This window comes from Dermacentor variabilis, chromosome 9 (genome assembly GCF_050947875.1).
Source record: "Dermacentor variabilis isolate Ectoservices chromosome 9, ASM5094787v1, whole genome shotgun sequence".
NCBI lineage: Eukaryota > Metazoa > Arthropoda > Arachnida > Ixodida > Ixodidae > Dermacentor > Dermacentor variabilis.
The window spans coordinates 115,950,690-115,968,550 of record NC_134576.1 but is presented as its reverse complement, the minus strand read 5'-3'; the positions used below and the strand labels follow the sequence as shown (position 1 = coordinate 115,968,550).

Sequence of the window (17,861 nt, the reverse complement as noted above, 5' to 3'; positions counted from 1 at the left end):
CCAGCTAATAGCGAACATACCACAGCATCGGTGACACAACTGATTTTGCCAATGATTTTCGCAGCTCTTAAGGCAATCCTATCTGCTTTGCCGGAAGCAAACAACCTACCAGAAGTAAAAGCCTTGTTGCCTCTAGAAGCACTGTTGTGTCAACAATCCGGGTCGAAACTGCGGCAGGCACTACATGAATAACCGCTACAGAAATGTCTCCATATTTCAGTGGAATGCCAACAGTCTTGGAAGAAAGTGCGCTGACTTTCGTAAACTGCTTGTGCAATACAACTTCCCAATACTTTGCATTCAAGAGGCGGGAATCAATGACGACTTTCGCCTCTCAAATTATGTGATATACAAGACTTCTCGTCAAGGTCCTGTTAGCAGAGTGCTCCTGTGCGTCAGAAAGGACCTACCATCTTATCAAATTCAGTCCAGTGATTCAGACTTCCCGGAATTCATCGCATGTAAAGTATCCCTTGGCAAGCTCTGTATAACAGTGATTAATCTATATCTACAACCTTCAAACCGGATTTCAGTAGAAGGGCTAGTGGATATCTTCAAAATAGCTCATTCTAATGTATTTATATGCGGCGACTTCAACGCACACAACATCGTCTGGGGCAGTGATCATTGTGATGCACGGGGTAATGTTATTGAATGCGCCATAGATAAATGCAACTTGACTGTTTTAAACGATGGGTTGCCAACATTTCTTCGTGGATATAATTACTCAAGCTGCAAAGATGTTACCCTGTGTTCACATGATCTAGTGAATGGTGTGGGATGGACAACAGATATGGAAACGCGCGGAAGTGATCATTTTCCAATTCTTGTTAACCACCCTAGCATGCACTATGATATCAGGCGTTACAGCAGACTAACCAACTGGCAAGCTTTTCGGTACCGCCTAACGGATCAAATTAACCAACATGCAACACTGGAAAAATTTACAGAATTTTTGCAGGATAATATGAACATATGCACAAAGAAGGTCCCAATACCAAAAGATTATGCTGCAGTTGACGGAGAATATGAACACCTAAGAGCCATCCGACGCCGATCCGAAAGAGCTTACCGACGGAGCGGAAGTTTAGAAGCATACAGAAACGCTCAGAAAATACACAATGTAATGCGCAGACGAATGGAAAGCTTAGGCAAACGGCGCTGGCGCGATTTCTGCGGCACGCTGTCTCCTCACACGGCTGTCTCACGAATTTTTCTAGTAATTCGTTCTTTAAGCGGACCTGTAACACAAAGCTTTCCATTTCGTGCTCTCGCTGTAGCCCGGGACACGTTTGAAATAATAGTTGCAGATGAATTTTGTGAGCTTATTTCCAGATCTGCCTTTTCATCACAATGTACAGAATTTGATATTTCAGTAGAGTTGGCTAAGCGAAAAATTACTGCTTGCTACTGGGCCCAACATCCTCAATTAGATCACACTTTCACATTAAACGAGCTCCAATGTGCAATTGCATCATGTCGCCAAAAGTCCGCTGCTGGGCCGGACGGCATTACGTGCAATATGCTAAGAAACCTCGGACCGACAGGTACAAATGCGCTCTTAGACATCTATAATAACTTATGCACAGAGAAAACTGTACCTGACTCTTGGAAAGTCGCTCGAATCATACCAATTTTAAAACCTGGTAAGACGCCCTTGTGCCTTGAATCCTTCCGCGCCGTTAGTTTGACAAGTTGTTTATGCAAAGTGATGGAGAAAATGATTGACGCGCGACTTCAATGGTGGTGTAATGAAACGAAGGTGTTGTCCAACTACTTAGTAGGTTTTAGAAAACATAGATGCACAATGGATGCAATATTAGATATAGTAACCTGTGTGGAGCACGAGCGTGTACGTGGAAACATGACTATAGCAGTGTTCCTAGACATCAAGAGGGCATTTGACACCATTAGTCACGTTCATGTTCTGCTAAGCATGTTGGAACTTGGTCTGTCTGGCAGGTCCTTGCGATGGATTTCTGAATTTTTATCAGGTCGCAAAATATTTGTTCAGACGGGTGAAGGAAAGAGTGCTGAACATATTGTCAAACAGGGAGTACCACAGGGAAGCGTACTCAGCCCCTTCCTTTTTAAGTGCGTCAAGGCTGATTTAACGCGAAGACTGCCATCACAGTTAAAGTTTTCACTGTATGCAGATGATGTGTGTATTTGGACATCTGGGTTTAATGCTCAACTATTCCAGATGGCATTGCAAGACGGCATAAATATCATCAACCAATTTTTGAGAGAAAGAGGAATGGTACTATCACACGCAAAGACTGCTGTATTGCCCTTCACTCGGAGGCAGTTAAAAAATTTCACTCTTAATCTGGAAGGACACCCTCTAATGATTGTCACACAGCATCGATTTCTTGGCATAATACTTGATAGGCAGCTATCCTGGGCACCCCACTTAAAAAAAACTCGCAAACGAGGTCAATGGCACAGTGACTGTACTTCGCAGACTTGCAGGCACATCATGGGGCGGATCAGTATTGTCCATGCTGACTGTTTACAATGCATTAATACGACAAAAAATTGCATATTCCGCGCCCATCTTACACGGACTTTCCCACATGTCAGAAGAGAGACTTCAAAGACTTTTAGCTAGAGGACTACGCCTATGTCTAGGAGTTCCACGAGCGACTTCGAGTTTTCTTGTAATAGCTGAGGCTCGCCAATCCCCATTTCCAGTTATGCGAACTACAGAAACATGCCGGCATTATTTCCGTCTTCAAACCCAGCATAAAAAACACCCATTGCCTCTAGACATAATGAAGCGAGATAGAAGTTATGTTCATATAGAAATTCAAAAAAATCTTCACATATTGCCAGGAAATGAATTTTGGAACTCAGACATCGAATATCCTCCATGGCTGCTTACAGTTCCAAAAATCCAATTGTCAGTAGAAGGGATATTCAGCAAAAGAGACATGTCCATTCAAGCTGCTCAACAACTAGCACTATACCAGATATATATGCGGTATTCAGGATACACACACGTCTATACAGATGGCTCCAGTACAGCAACCTCTTCAACTTCATCATTCATTATACCGCACCTCATCAAACAAGAATCATTTAAGTTATCTCGTGCGACATCGTCCACAACGGCTGAACTGTTCGCAATCCTATGTGCGGTAAAATTTATATTGTCAGTAACAGAAGCGCAAAAATGGGTAATTTTCAGCGATTCACAGGCGGCTCTAACATCACTCTGCGGCACAAAGGGGAAAACATTCAGCGACAGTATAATATATGAAACACTTAAAAACATCACAAAGGCAAGCGAAGCGAAACATGCAATAGCATTCCAGTGGATACCAGGGCATTGCAACATTCCTGGCAACACAGCAGCCGATGAAGCAGCACGACAAGCGCACCTGAAAGATGATACGGCTCCGCTCCCAATATCAAAGAATGAATTACGCTGCATTATAAGGACAACGTCTTTCAATATGTCTAGAAACACTTGGTTTGACCAGAATTCTAAGAGCTCTGACTTATATCATATTGGTCCATTTATTGACTTCAAATTTTCATTGTCATTAGATAGAACTATATGGAAACGCTTATTCATCGATTGAGGCTAGGCACTGCCTACACAAAGCATTTCTTACAAAGAATAGGCCGAGCGGAAACCCCCGAATGTGATTGTGGATTTGTAGATGAAGATATATATCACCTCCTTCTAGATTGCCCACATCACGACACACCAAGATGCCGACTTAAATCAGCGCTAAGTAAATTAGACTGCAGACCTTTCAGCTTAAGGAAACTTCTGGGCCCTTGGCCAGCAACGGCCTTGCAGAAGAACGCTTTAAAAGCACTAAAGACTTTTTTCGAAGACAGTGGCATGGTGGGACGTTATTAGTGCTTTCATTGTTCTGTTCATTTCAATGTCACTCTATATATCCATCTGTTTGGGAATTATGTTATGTTGACTGCTCTGTTGTGACTGTATGTGCTAATATATTTACACGATGTATATACCACCCGCTGACTAGAAAATGTGTTATTAGGCGACACTATCGTTTGTACTTTTGAGACTTTCGACTACATAAGTGTGGAGACATTTGCCATGTATACTGTATGTACCCGCTGACCCGCTCACTAGAAAATGTGTTATTAGGCGACAGTATCGTTTGTACTTATGAGACTTTCGACTACATAGGTGTGGAGACATTTGCCATAGTCTTCCTGTGGAAACGTTGCTTTATAAGTCCTGGTGCTTGTGTGAAAAGATTATTTGATATGTAACCGTGAACCCTTATTGATGTGTGACGGAACCACCCAAGAGATAAGGAGTAGCCGGCGCCTTAAATTGTGCGCCAACATCTCCTTATATCATATCAATAAATAAAAGTAAGATATCTTTCCACAGAGGGTCAACTGGCGGCCTATTGCAAAAAGTGTGTTACATAACCACCTTGCCATCCGTTGTTCGATAAGACGGTCATTTTGCACCGGCACCGCAATGACCTGACAAGAGAAATCAAGGAAGCATCCGAGATTGCACGGGCTGGTGATCTACAGAGCTTGAATCCATGGCATGACGGAATGTGGCGTTTTTGTCAAGCTTTTATGTTCTTCTTTCTCTTAGCAGAATCAGCAGCGTGTATATGCTACTCTGCCGCAATAAACGCAGTGTTGAAAGTTGGCGCTTGTCCCGTCTGGTATTTGTCAATCGTCCTTCCCGCGCTACGCTTCCAGTGTAACGACGCGAATAACACCTTTGGGCCTCGCCGCGTCGAACTTGTGCACAATGCCCTCTGGAGGTCCCTGGTCAACACATCCCCCTCTCGACAGCTGAATTATCCGTGACCCCTCCACAATCATTCCAGAAACTGCAGCGCTTACCTTATTACTAAGGTGCGAGTCCAGACGGGACGTAGGTAGGACTTTAGAGAGGGTGGGTGAGAAGAGGCCGTTCCCATAAAAAAGGGGGTGGGAGAGATGGGAATTGGGAAAAGGCGACGCGAGAAGGCAAGGAAACGCTACTACTGCAATACGAGAGGGGTTCCAGGAAAACTGGATAAACTTAGGTTCAAGGTGCGGCACGGTACGTTTCTGATATTTCTCAAAAATAAACACCGCTTAAGTATTTCTAACGGACAACTTACACAGGGCGTGAAGAAGCAGAGCCGTATTACAAAAGCGCACCGTACAGTCCATTCGACACTACGGTAGCGTACACACGCACATCGAATCAACACTTCTGTGCCCGCCGCGGTATCTTTGTGGCTATGTCATTGCTAGAGGCCGCGGATTTGATGAGGACCGCGGCAGCCGCATTTAGCCAGGGGCGAAATAGAAAACACATTGCCGCTTAGATTTTAGAACACGTTAAAGAACGCCACGGTGTCAAAATTAATGTGGGGTCCGCCACTACATCGTGCCTCATAATCCGATTATGGTTTAGGTAGGTACAGCCGCGTAATCCATTTCAAGTTTCACGCTTCTGCCACGATGCAATGGGCCATGTGAGGCAATGACAATGCTCAACTCTTTCCGAGGTTAAGAAAAATAGCGCACAACAATGCCTCAAGAAACCTCCTCTCCTTGTGTGTTCTATTTATAGTACGCAGACAAACAGCAGTGGTGCACGCAAGGTAACGTTTAACATCAACTCATTAATGTCGGGTTCGACTAAAATTTGAGGAAATTAAGCATTCCCCGTAAACATCACCGCTAATTTTCCTCAATGAAAGCAATTAGCACTGAAAGCTCCGCTTTCATCGATTCCCACATTGCGTCGCATCTACGTAATTTTAATTTCCTCATTTAAATTGTTTTTCTTTTTTCTCAGAATTTTTTCGAAAGTGTTTGCGACACGTCCTCACTGATGCTCGACAGCAAGGTTTAATGCGCTGTCGGCTCATACGCACCTTCAATCCGCTGTTTCGACACGTTCTCTCTAGCGCACTTAAGAGCAGCGGAAGAAACTTCATTAAACCATGACCAGACGGTACAGCGCGTGCAGCAGTCCGTCCAACCTGCTTCGCGGCGTCTTGACTTGTCAGGTGTAAGTGGTGAAAAGTATTTCGCTACGTCAGGCAAATTGTCGCAGCAAAAAATACGAACAACAACAACAAAAACAAAGCATTCAGTAAATTCGTATGCAAAGTGGGTATCAAGCGTAGCAGTCAAAGGTATCACCGCAAAGGTAACAAAAATGCTAAATTGCAATGGCTTCTGTGCTTGTCATATTGACCCCTCAGTGCAAGCTGTTTAGATTTCTGCCTCATGAGTTTTGGAGATTTCAGCGTTCCTAGAAGCAAATTCCTGTGCGCTTTACATAACTTGAGGCGCAATAACGTAAAACTATTCCAAACTTTTCTATTCCAATTGTGCAACCAGCCCTCCGCGATTGGTCAATAAATTTTTTGGACCACCCCCACTTAACCTGTGTGCCACGCGACGTCACGAAAACCGCGATACGTCCCCATATGATATGACGTGTACACACTTATTATGCATGATTTGACCTAAAAAAAGAAAAATAGTTATTTCTGATAGGACGCGTTCTTGCCATTAGTGCTCGGTTATTGGTCAAAAGTTTGCAGGCTGCGCCCACTTCACCTGCTTTCACGCTCCGTCACAAAACCGCAAACACTCACCCCGTCAAAGTGATGTGTACGCCTTAACGATGCGTCAATATGCCGAACACAACTGAATTTTTTTCTGAATAGTCGCAGGCTGCCCCGTTCCGAATGGAATAAAAGATGGCCGCTGTCGATCGCTCAGGCACTGGCTACTCGCATCCGCCGGAGATTATGTGTTTATTTGCGTATAATAAAGCTTTTCGCGTGGCCATTTAACGTTTTCGAGCACTTTCGGCACGTTTACGACATCGTTCTGCCAATTCTTCTTCACTGGGTATCCGTTTAGCGGCAATTTTAACCGCCCGTAGCACGGCATCGCGAATTTAGCCAAGCTACCGCGAGCCAAGAAAGGGAAAGGGGACCAGTCGTAGACGCGCGCAGCACCCTGTTCATCCTGTTAACGATATTCAGCGGAATGGCTCGGCTCCATTGATACCCTCTCCACATGAGCGTGTTCCTCGCCTCTTGTCAGACAATTAGATAAGGCAAGCCGCTCAGTGTAGACAATGTTATTCGTTTTTCAAGCAAACAAGAGTGACTTCCCATGTACGAGGGGAGCTTTTCATTGTCATGTTCAGACAACCCTGCCGGCGACCGCCTGATGCTTGCATCGGCGGTTACGCAGATTTGACGTCAGGAGATTGAAATAAAAAGATATTGGAATAGTTTTACTTTATTGGGCCATGTACTCTAATGTTCATTGCAACGCCTGAGCACAAACAGACACTGTATATTTCGCGAGAAAAGCGAGCCGTCAACTGTGTTCTCATTACTTACGACCAAAGTGAGCTACTGTACCTGTGTTCTCGATGAAGTTTGGGCAGAACCCCATCTTTGCAGCGTAATCTGCTTGATGTAGATGAACCCGCCGTGGTTGCTCAGTGGCTATGGTGTTGGGCTGCTGAGCACGAGGTCGCGGGATTGTATTGCGGCCACGGCGGCCGCATTTCGATGTGGGCCAATTGCGAAAACACCCGTGTACTTAGATTTAGGTGCATGTTAAAGAACCCTAGGTGGTCGAAATTTCCAGAGTCCTCCACTATGGCGTTCCTCATAATCAGAAAGTGGTTTTGGCACGTAAAACCCCATAATTTAATTTCGATGCAGATGAATCTGGAAACATCAAGGTAGCAGTGCGTGTATTCGACTAGCCAGGGCGAAAATACTTTTAAACGTAATGCAGAGCCACGTCTTATGCGACGCCGTAGCTCGGCCTACCAACATTTAAGTTTATATTAGTGATTTGCGTAGGGCTATGTGATTAAAAAAGTCTTCTGAAGAAGCCTCAAGTACGAACTGCTTTGACCGAAGCAATCAAAAGGTACCAAGAAGGTCACTCACACCTATTTCCGAACGAAAAGTGCGGGCGACTTGAAGAAGAGTCAACGGAACTTACCGTACGGAGATCTTTCCGCTTCTCTACTTTGGTTAGTTACGGATTTTGTTCATTTGTGTACTGAAGTTTCAACTTTGGCATTTTGGTAATTGTGAAAGGCTGCTAGGCGTCATTGCATCGTAGCGCTCTATTTGGGATAAGCACGCGTTGTCATAGTGTGTAGTCGGGCACGCACCATATGGATTGCGTTGTTATACCTTGGAAAGCGTGCGTCGACGTTTTGCAAGCAAACGCGGTAGTTGTTACTACAGCGACGAACACACCTGTGTGAGCGGGCTGGAAAGAAACAGGCACGCTGCACCATCGAATAGACGGTGAGGCGAGGTAAACCTATATTTAGCTGTTAATATTGCTTATCAGCGAATTATCTGAAATCGAAACTTGGAGAATAACAAAGAGAAACGTCGCCAGTGCATCCATAAAGACAATGCGGAATACGCGTAACGCACCTTCATATTTTAGAGAGAGTGACGGACGTACCTTTAGCGATAGCATTTGTTTAAAGCAAAAGACTCGAATGCCACCTACCACAATTAATAGGTGATCACACTTGCTGATTATAAGGCCAGGGATTGCTAGTTTTTCGCGCGCATTGAAGCTATATACTGGCAAGTATATACCCATCGAGTGACCCAGCCACGTGACATAAATGCCACGTTCACTACTCTCCTAGCGGCTTTCTTCTTCAAGTGATAAATGACAAAAAAAGACATCATGAGAAAAAATACCTGGTATATAACTAATCAACCTGATGCAGCTGTTCAGGCCGTTTCCAGCCGACCACCGCATGCCACGCAATGAATCGAACAATTGGGAAAAGGACAAACAACATTTATTACGCACTCGAGGAGTACAGGCACATCTTCAAAGGCCGCTGCTTCGAAGTTCAGCGCACGTGGTCACAGGCTACCTAACTAAAGTGGTCTATGGGGCCGGCCCGTCGTAAGCGGCACAGTGCTGGCTGATCCACCGTTGACTCCAGGCCTAGGCGCCAGCGATGCTACACACACTGAGTCGTCAACACGAAGGCCCTGGTTCCGAAGAGGCATTCCTGCAGGTGATCCTGAAGATCTCCAAGCACTCCGTCGAACGTGCAGCCCAAACCGGCATGGAAACAGCGAACCCGCAGTGCCATAAGAACCTCCAGAGGGAAGTACACGTCGACGACCTCTTCGTCCACGAAGTATTCACCGTCGAGGGGACACCAGCCGGAACGGTGCCTGTGTTCGCTGCTGTGGCCATCACAAGCGTCTTTGAGGCACCGACCGCACAAGGTGTGACGGCAGGGAAGCAGCGCAGCATCGGCCGCAAACACCTCGCAGTTCGCGCAGACGCACACCGAGGGCAACGGCTGCTCGAAGGTGATGGGTCGCCCGTTCACGAATGGCCAGTCGTACCCTCGAAGGGTGTACGTGGTCGCTTCCATGGTGCAAGCGTTATGGCGGAGATCCTCGGAAGACCCGGATGGCTGCGACGGAGAACCAGGTTGCCCGTGTGCCCGGTCTGAGTCGTCGTCGTCTCGAGCGGTAGTCCGGTCGCAGGGTCGGCGATGGACAGATTCTCCGTTCCTGCCAGGAAGTTGTAGCTCCCTAGGTGGTTGGTGGAAACAGAGTTTGAAGAGCGCGCCTTTGACGAAGCTAATGCTTGCAAACACGATGGGGCAATAATGGGCGCCTCACTTCTTTCGTCCGCGGCCAGCCGCAGGTCGTCAAGGTTGTTCGCAGCGAGGATGTGCGTGACGTCACGTCGGTCTGACTCGGACGAGCTGAGACGAGGAGAGTGTCGCCGAGATGGACACTGTGCCTTTCATAGCCTGGTAGGTGGGGCCTTCCTTCGGGGTCGTGATTGGTCACAAGTTGTTGGAGAGTGGGTTTGAAAAATTAACGTATTTCTGGACGTGTTTGGGGCAACAATGGGAGAATGGCCGGCAGCAGAGAGAGAGGGGGTGACATACACGCTCACCGTCGAAAGAGGGGTGAACTTTTCCAAGGTAGGCAGACAGCAATTTATTTATCTGTCAGCCCAACAACTACACATGAAGAAAGTAAAGAAGGGCTGACAGTTCCACGAACATACTCCAACTCGCTCTGTTCCAGGTAATTCCACCCAAAAGAATGCAAGCTGTAGTAATTGGCCGAACCGTGTCCGCATACCTCTCAACCAGCTGCTCCCACCTGACAATAGACCAAATCTTTGACACCCTTTCAGCTATGGTGTGTTCAGCAAATGTCTTTAGAAACCTGGCTGCGCATCTTATAGCTAGTTGCTTTTACACTATATGTTGCAAGTGCTAATAGGCCAAGCTATTTAAAGGCGGTAGGCATGTACAAACAGAAGCACCAGTGAAATAGTTATAAAAAGTAAAGGAAATAATGAGGTGCGCCGCCTTGAAGTTAGCATATATATATATATATATATATATATATATATATATATATATATATATATAATTAAAATGAAAGTTCTGTAGGTGCAGCGCATAGGTAGGTGAAGAAACGAAGGGGCAGACTTAACGGAAATTTAATTTCATTTGCATTTGCGATCCGCACTACCCATGGTGAACAGACTGGTGAATTCACTTCCATACCAATATGGAACACTCTTTCTTTCATAATGAAAAACGCAAGATCGTTATTGCAATTTAAAAGACAACTAAAAAGTCATATTTTTTTTAAATTTCTAGATTAACGAGAAGGATTACTGTGGTCGGTCATTGTTCGCTTTTTTTTCTTATATTGTGAAAAAAGTGTTGATATGTTGCTCACCCACAATTTTTCATGCTATCATGAGATATGATAAACCAAGTTATCATTTGTAATCAATTCTGTATTTTGTTCTTTAACCGTTGTTTACTTGTTTATATCTATAGTTAATTTTTCTTGTCTATATATATATATATATATATATATATATATATATATATATATATATATATATATATAATATGGTCATATCATAGAAGCCAACAAACACTGAGACCAAGGACAACGTAGAGGAAATTACTTGTGCTTAATAAATAAACTAAAGTAACGATAAATTAATGGAAATAAAAGTGGATAAAAAAAACAGATTGCCGCAGGTGGGGAACGAACCCACAACCTTCGCATTCCTGCGTGCGATGCTCTACCAATCGAGCTACCGCGGCGCCCTTTGCCCATCCACTTTCTTGGGTTGCCTAGTAGAACACAGGGAGTGTTAACCAGCGCCACCATTCACAAACCTTGGCTGCGGACGTGCTTATATATATAGATATATATCGCACTACGCTTTGAAGAAATTGAGGTTTCGTTGCCGGAATCCTCGCTGGCAAATTATCGTAAATCAAAACAACAAGCTCAGAAACATTCGCTTACATCGATTCTCACAGTGCGTGAGAAGTGCTTAACTTTTCTTCTGAAAATAATTTAATTAATATAACTGTCGTTACTAATGCAGCAGATTCCCTACTTAATTTTTACGACAGTCATTAGCACGTGACAAGGAAATGCAGGCGTCTTAACCCAGCAATTAAACTGGGTTAAGTGACGGGTAAATAAGTTAGCCTAGTACATTCGCGTAATATTATGCTAATAAGGTTACAGTTTCTGATATTCCGCGAAATAACATGGAAAAAAGCTGAAATGAAAGAGTTGCTGTTGATGGAAACACAACCTAGAATCTCCCAAGCATTCCCTCCCAGCTTGGCTATTCTTAATTTATGCTGAACAGAAGATTCAGTGAATTATTTTGAATTGCTATTTCAAGGTAATTGGCAATAAAAATATAAGTAAGACATGAAATTGCAGAGCAGTGTTTTTTTGAGGCATATTTGTGTTGGAAAACGTGTGAAATAGTCCAGGCTGACTTACTAATTATCGCATGTCCTTATCTAGTCTTATTTTCTGGGAAATTTGCTCACTGAGATAGCTATACCGCCTCTTTCACACGTTCACGTTAGAATCCATCGTAGCCCTAGCAAAACGCGTCTTACAGGTGGACATGAATACAAAGTTCTGACGTTTGAGGTTGTGTTTTCTTTCGTGCTTAAAAGTCTGAGATAAATTGTTTATCTTCATGCTCAAAAACAGACCACAAGCTTTCTAATGACCATTCAAAAAGCGTAACACCGCATTCGTCAGAAAAACATATTCGGGCCCAAAGCCCTTGTCCAACACACTATCGGGACGACATATTGCTGCCGTTGAAATGATTCGGCCTTTACGGCCTTGGAACCCTGCAAACCCAGAAAAAAAAATTTTGTTGTGAACCAAAAACGCACAATCGATAAAACCATATATACACGTACTTCTGCAACAATAAACCGTACCGAGTTTTAATTTCCAACATTTTTATGTTGTAAATAATAATGATATAAATGTAATGACAAGAAAGACCCACGAATACCCATCTAAAATATGTTAATAAATCTACTATGCACTATATCAATGTTGTATCGAAGAAGCACGACAATCTTATTCCCAGCTGCCAAAGCATATTCAAGTGTACTTGCAACTGGAACTATTGGAGCATTACTTGGAATTTATTAGGACCATTACGCATTAGCGCCAATTAGTCCTATTTTTTTACATTTTTTAGGAAGTGCTGGTACTGCTTTGCGTGTTGTGCGTGCCTTTCGTCTTTAAATACCCTGTTAGCAAGGGAACCACACGTTGCCATAGCAACTCGCTAAAGAATGTGCAGCGATGCTTCTAAAAAATTTAGCTGAAAGTACCATAGCTGAAAGGGCGTCAATGACTGATTCTTTTGTCAGGAGGGAGCAGGGTGCGGAAAGGAATGCAGAGGTTTGTGGGGCAGTTCCCCATAGCTTGCTTTCTTTTCTCTCTCAGTTTCTGGAACGATCGTGGAGGGGGTCAGGCATAATTACAGCTGCCAAGAGGTTGATGTGTTGATGACCAGGGAGCTACACAGGCGATTGTACACATTCGACGTGGTAAGGTCCGAAGTAGTTTCACGCATCGCCTCTCTACTCTGCCACGCCACTGTCATCCATGGAATTCTCTGAGCCCCAACCCGACGTGGTGGGCCAGACGGCACCAGTGGGAAACTTGAAAGAAGAGGCAAAGAGAGCTTCGCTTTGAATCGCGTTCTAAAGTATTCTAGATGTTTCTAAGCAATAAATGCCTTCGCGACACCCCCCAATCTCAATCATGAATGCGTCGGCCCAGCATCTCCGCCATGACCTGCTGCAATCAGCAACAAAGGCAAGACATGTGTGCCACGGGTGATTTTGTTATCGGCTGTTACCCGTCGAAGCGTATTTTCGCACGATGGAAATGATTTCATTATCAATCTCGTCCTGTTTCCTACCTTCTCCGTAATTATTTTGCGCGGTCTTTTCTACATGAATTCGTACTGAATAGCTCGCATTCATACCCTTTATATATTTATTAAGCTGATAAATTACTGTATGGAAACACGTTATGTCTTAGAGATATTTATTATGTAAAAAAATTAATGATAGGGTTTTACGTGTCAAAACCATTTTCTGATTATGAGGCACGCCGTAGTGGAGGACTCCGGAAATTGTGACCACCTGTGTTTCTTTAACGTGCACCTAAATCTAAGTACACGGGTGTTTTCGCCCCCATCGAACTGCGGCCGCCATGGCCGGGATATGACCCCGCGACCTCGTGCTCAGATGTCCAGCACCGTAGCCACTGGGCAACCACGGCGGGTCATTTAATATGTGCTGCAGACAGGAAATAAATGCAAAGCTAGGCACAAAAGCGCATTCCCTTCCCATAAGCACTTTTTTTCATTTTCGTGGCTTTCTTCTTTGCCGTTGACTTAACGATGAAGCGTTAGCTATGCTGTCGCGGCGTTTCTACGGAGAAAATAATTGTTTGAGCTTGATCCAGGTCGGATGGTTCAGGTGTCCTTCAACACAAAGAACTTGCGGCAAACTATCGCCGTAAAGTTTGCACACGTAGTCCGGCGACCACAGAAAATCGTGCTTCGACAGTTCAGCGAATCGGAGGAGGACACAGCGCTGTACGCCCACTGTGGTAACTTTTAGCCGTAGGTGCTTGTATCTGGTTATCTATTAAGGGCGTCCTTTAGGCACGACTGCAAATACCCCCCAACCCCAACCCCCCCTCCATGATTGCGGCACACTCAAGCCCCGTCCCGTTTCGCGCTTCACTGTGACGCTCGTCGAGCAATTTTAACTTGAAAAAGTACGCAAAGCTGTTTTTCAACGAAAAACGTCCTGTTTACAGGCATTTCTGCCTCAAATGGGATCCGTCTACCCTTTCCTTTCCCAATGAAAAAGGAAGCACGAACACAAATGCATTTGCAATTATTCCGACTTTCTTGTTCTTGAAATAACCCACACCCTACTCTTGTTGACCCAGCGAAGCATTGTTATCAATGAATTCCATTTTGCAGTACCAAACCCTCTCAGAGTAATTGGGTGTGTACCATTGCGGGATGGTAAAGGTGGAGCTCTTGAATGGAAACAATACAGCGTTATGCCAGTGTGTGTTCGAACTTATTTTCCCAATATTGGCAACGTGAAGTCCCCTCCGGTGAATAAATAAAAATATAATTTTGTACTTTTAATATCGCCAGCAGGACACTACCACTTACCATGGAAATAAGTCCCACGTTCTTCAGTGACATGCGAGAAATGGAAGAACAGCGCTGACTCACACCGGATATTAAAGACGTATTTTATCGGCAGAAATAAATGTCCTCAAGTAGGACGCGTCAACCTTGAACAGGTGTCACAAACATTTGCCATAATGAACTTATTATATCAGTGCCGCACGATATACAAACACGACACGACGATCGTATTGTCAATATTTTACATCCTGCTAAAATGTTCCCTCAGGTAATAATTTTGAATTTATTCTTTTAACTCATACGCGATGGAATATTTAGTCAGTTATGAAACTGCATATCATTGTTCCTGCGAAGGGTCGCGGGTGGGGAAAGGGGGACAGCCAGAAGCCATTGCTTCGAGTAATTCAGTATGACTTATTACTTGTCCTTATCTAGTTTTATTTCAGGATTTACTTGCTGACGGCGATAGCCAATCCCAGTTTGTAGCGCGTTAACGTGAGAAACTATCGTAGGCCAAACAGAGTACGACTAACAAGTGGACATGAAGAGTGTTCAGGTTGGAGGTTACCTGTCGTTTTTTTCTGCAGTGCTTCAGAGAATGCCACTGTGCATGCGCGAAAAAATTTAATTTACAATGGTAATTCTTTAGACAATTGGTATTCGGAACAAAGTACTTCTGCCGCTCTACAGCCATCGCTATTACGATCATCATACACTGCACCCCCGCAAAATATTAACAGAGCGCAGCAATAACTAAATAAGTGCATGAATACACGACTATAAACATAAGAAGCCTCGATATCCCCTTCGCGAATTCATTGTTTTCATGCTGTGCCCAAAAAGAATATTAATTTAATAGAATGAACCACCCATGCAGTATCTGTCGTGAAGCATAGTACCAAATCTGCACTGCACCTTTTGTGTTTAGAAGCGTGGCTGCACATCTGTAGCTAGTTGCTATTGCACTGGCTATTTAAAGGCGGAAGGCATATACGAACAGGACAAACTAATTATTTATATAAGAAAAGAGATCGAATACGGTGCGCCTCTTTGTAATGGGCATGCTCATATATATATATATATATATATATATATATATATATATATATATATATATATATATATATATATATATATATATATATATATATAACGGTGACTTAAAGATAGGTGCGCCTTATTCGGTTCTTTTTTAAATAAATAATTGGCTAGTGCTTCAGCTCGGACATGCCTTCCGCCTTCAAATGCCTGTCAGCACTTCCACATATGGTGCAATAGCAACTAGCTAAAAAATGTGCGGTTATGCTATTAACTTATGGGTGAGGTATGATTCACTGTATCTTATTTCGCGTTCGGAACTGAGGTTTGACTGTAAGATATAGAGTTTAGGTTAACCAAAGTTAGAACCTTGTTGGTTAAAAAGCTCCGCGACGGCTTTTGGAAGCTTTTTAACTGTTTCCGCGTAGTGTCCGTTTAGTCTGGCGTTCATTGATTGTCCCGTTTCACCGATACATTGTTGCTTTCAGAAGGAACATTGAAGCATGGAAATCACATCCGAACTAGTACAAGCAAAGCTAGTTTTCACTTCGTGTGTATAAGTATTTGCGGTTATTTTAATTTTAATGTCACTTTGAAGGTGCCTGCAAGTTTTTGCACTTGAGGCGACAAATTTTTTATGACCAGGGAAGGATGTTGGTTGACTTTTGAGCGCAGTGACATGTGTTTAAGGTTTCTGTTGCGGCGATAGGTAACCCTTGGTACATCCGGGAAGGCTTTTCTCAGAGGCTCCTTACTTGATAATATTGGTTGGCATTTTCGTATGATGTTGTTTATGTTTGAGAGGGCATTAGAATATTTTGTTATTAAGGCTGCCGGGCTGTCAGATTCTCGTGCAGGGTGTTCCTTAGATAATTCCTACTGTCGCTCCAATTTTGACGCGCCATCATAAGCTGTGTCGAGAGTAACTTGTTGACAGTTTCTTTCAGCTAGCGTTGTGAGGGTCGTTTAGGTGGTGGGTTTAATAGTTATCTTTACTGCAGAATCTTCTTATTCGTTTCGTTAGTCCGAGAAAAATTCATTGCTTGCAGTGTATAACGGCTGATGGCTGTTGTAGTCTAAATATTGCTGGCTATCCGTAAGCTTCCGGAAAAGTGTCGTTCTCAATTTTCCGTATTCTATGTAGACCGTCGCCCCGAGGAAGTTGATTTGACGAGTAGACTGGTGAGCAGTAAATTTAATACTCGGGTGAAAGCGATTGAAAAGGTTAATTAACTCGGTTAATGCGCTCCTGCTGTGTTCCCATATTATAGTTATGTCCTCAATATAAGGAAGATAGGTGTGGGATTTAAAAGGGCAGGATTTCAACAGGTCTGCTTCCAGCTCTAATATGAATATGTTCGCATACGTGGGAGCAAATACTGTTTCCTTGCTGGTGCCGAAAGTTTGCAAGTAGCGAATAGAATGGAATTCGAAATAGTTGAGCGTGAGAACTGACCTAAGGAGCAATAGGTAAACTTCAGGAGCGTGTGCTTGGGGATTGATTGCGAGGGATTTTGATACGGCTTCGATTCCTTCACGGTATGTTGTAGTGAAAAGAGTAGAAACATCCAAAGTGACTAGAATAGCGAGGTCGGAAAGGATTTGGTTAAAGTTGGTGCAGTCGATAATTCGAAGGAAGTGCAGCGGGTCTTGAACAAGAGATGGGAGGGTGGTGGGCATGTTGGCAGGTGGTGATTTAAGAATTTATATTGACACTCGATAGTTGTGTTGTTATTATACAAAACAGGCCAACTTCGGATTTCTGCTAGGAACGTTTCTTCGACGGGAACTTTATGTATTTTGAAGAAGTTCAGAACGGCCTGCTTCTTTCTCCTTGGGCATGATGAGGTGATATTCAGCTTTCGAAGTGTATTCAGAAGTCGCACACTCGTGACGCCTGCGGCAGGAAGGACGTTCCACGTCCACCGCCAAGGTTTGCGAATGGTGGCGCTAACTAACACTCCCGAAGTTCTAGTAGTAACACAAACTCCCATGAAAGTGGATGGGGAAACCGCGCCGCGGTAGCGCAATTGGTTAGAGCCTCGCACGCGTAATGCGAAGACGCGGTATCGTTCCCCACCTGCGGCAAGTTGTGTGTTCATCGACTTTCACTGCCGTTAATTTATCATTTATTTACCTCAATTAGCAAGTACAAGTAATTTCTCCTATGTTTTCCTTCGTATCTTTTTCTTTGATTCTCATGATATCACTAATAAAAACCGCGCCCCTTGGTTAACCCCATTTCTACTCGTTAG

The 17,861-nt window shown here is 43.9% G+C and overlaps 1 non-coding gene across 1 annotated transcript; it reads right to left on the bottom strand.

Moving 5' to 3' along the window:
* Window positions 1-11,072: 11,072 nt before the first annotated feature.
* TRNAL-CAG (transfer RNA leucine (anticodon CAG)) lies at window positions 11,073-11,146 on the bottom strand. The gene has a single exon. It is a non-coding gene; the product is annotated as a tRNA-Leu (tRNA).
* Between the last annotated feature and the right edge of the window lie 6,715 nt (window positions 11,147-17,861).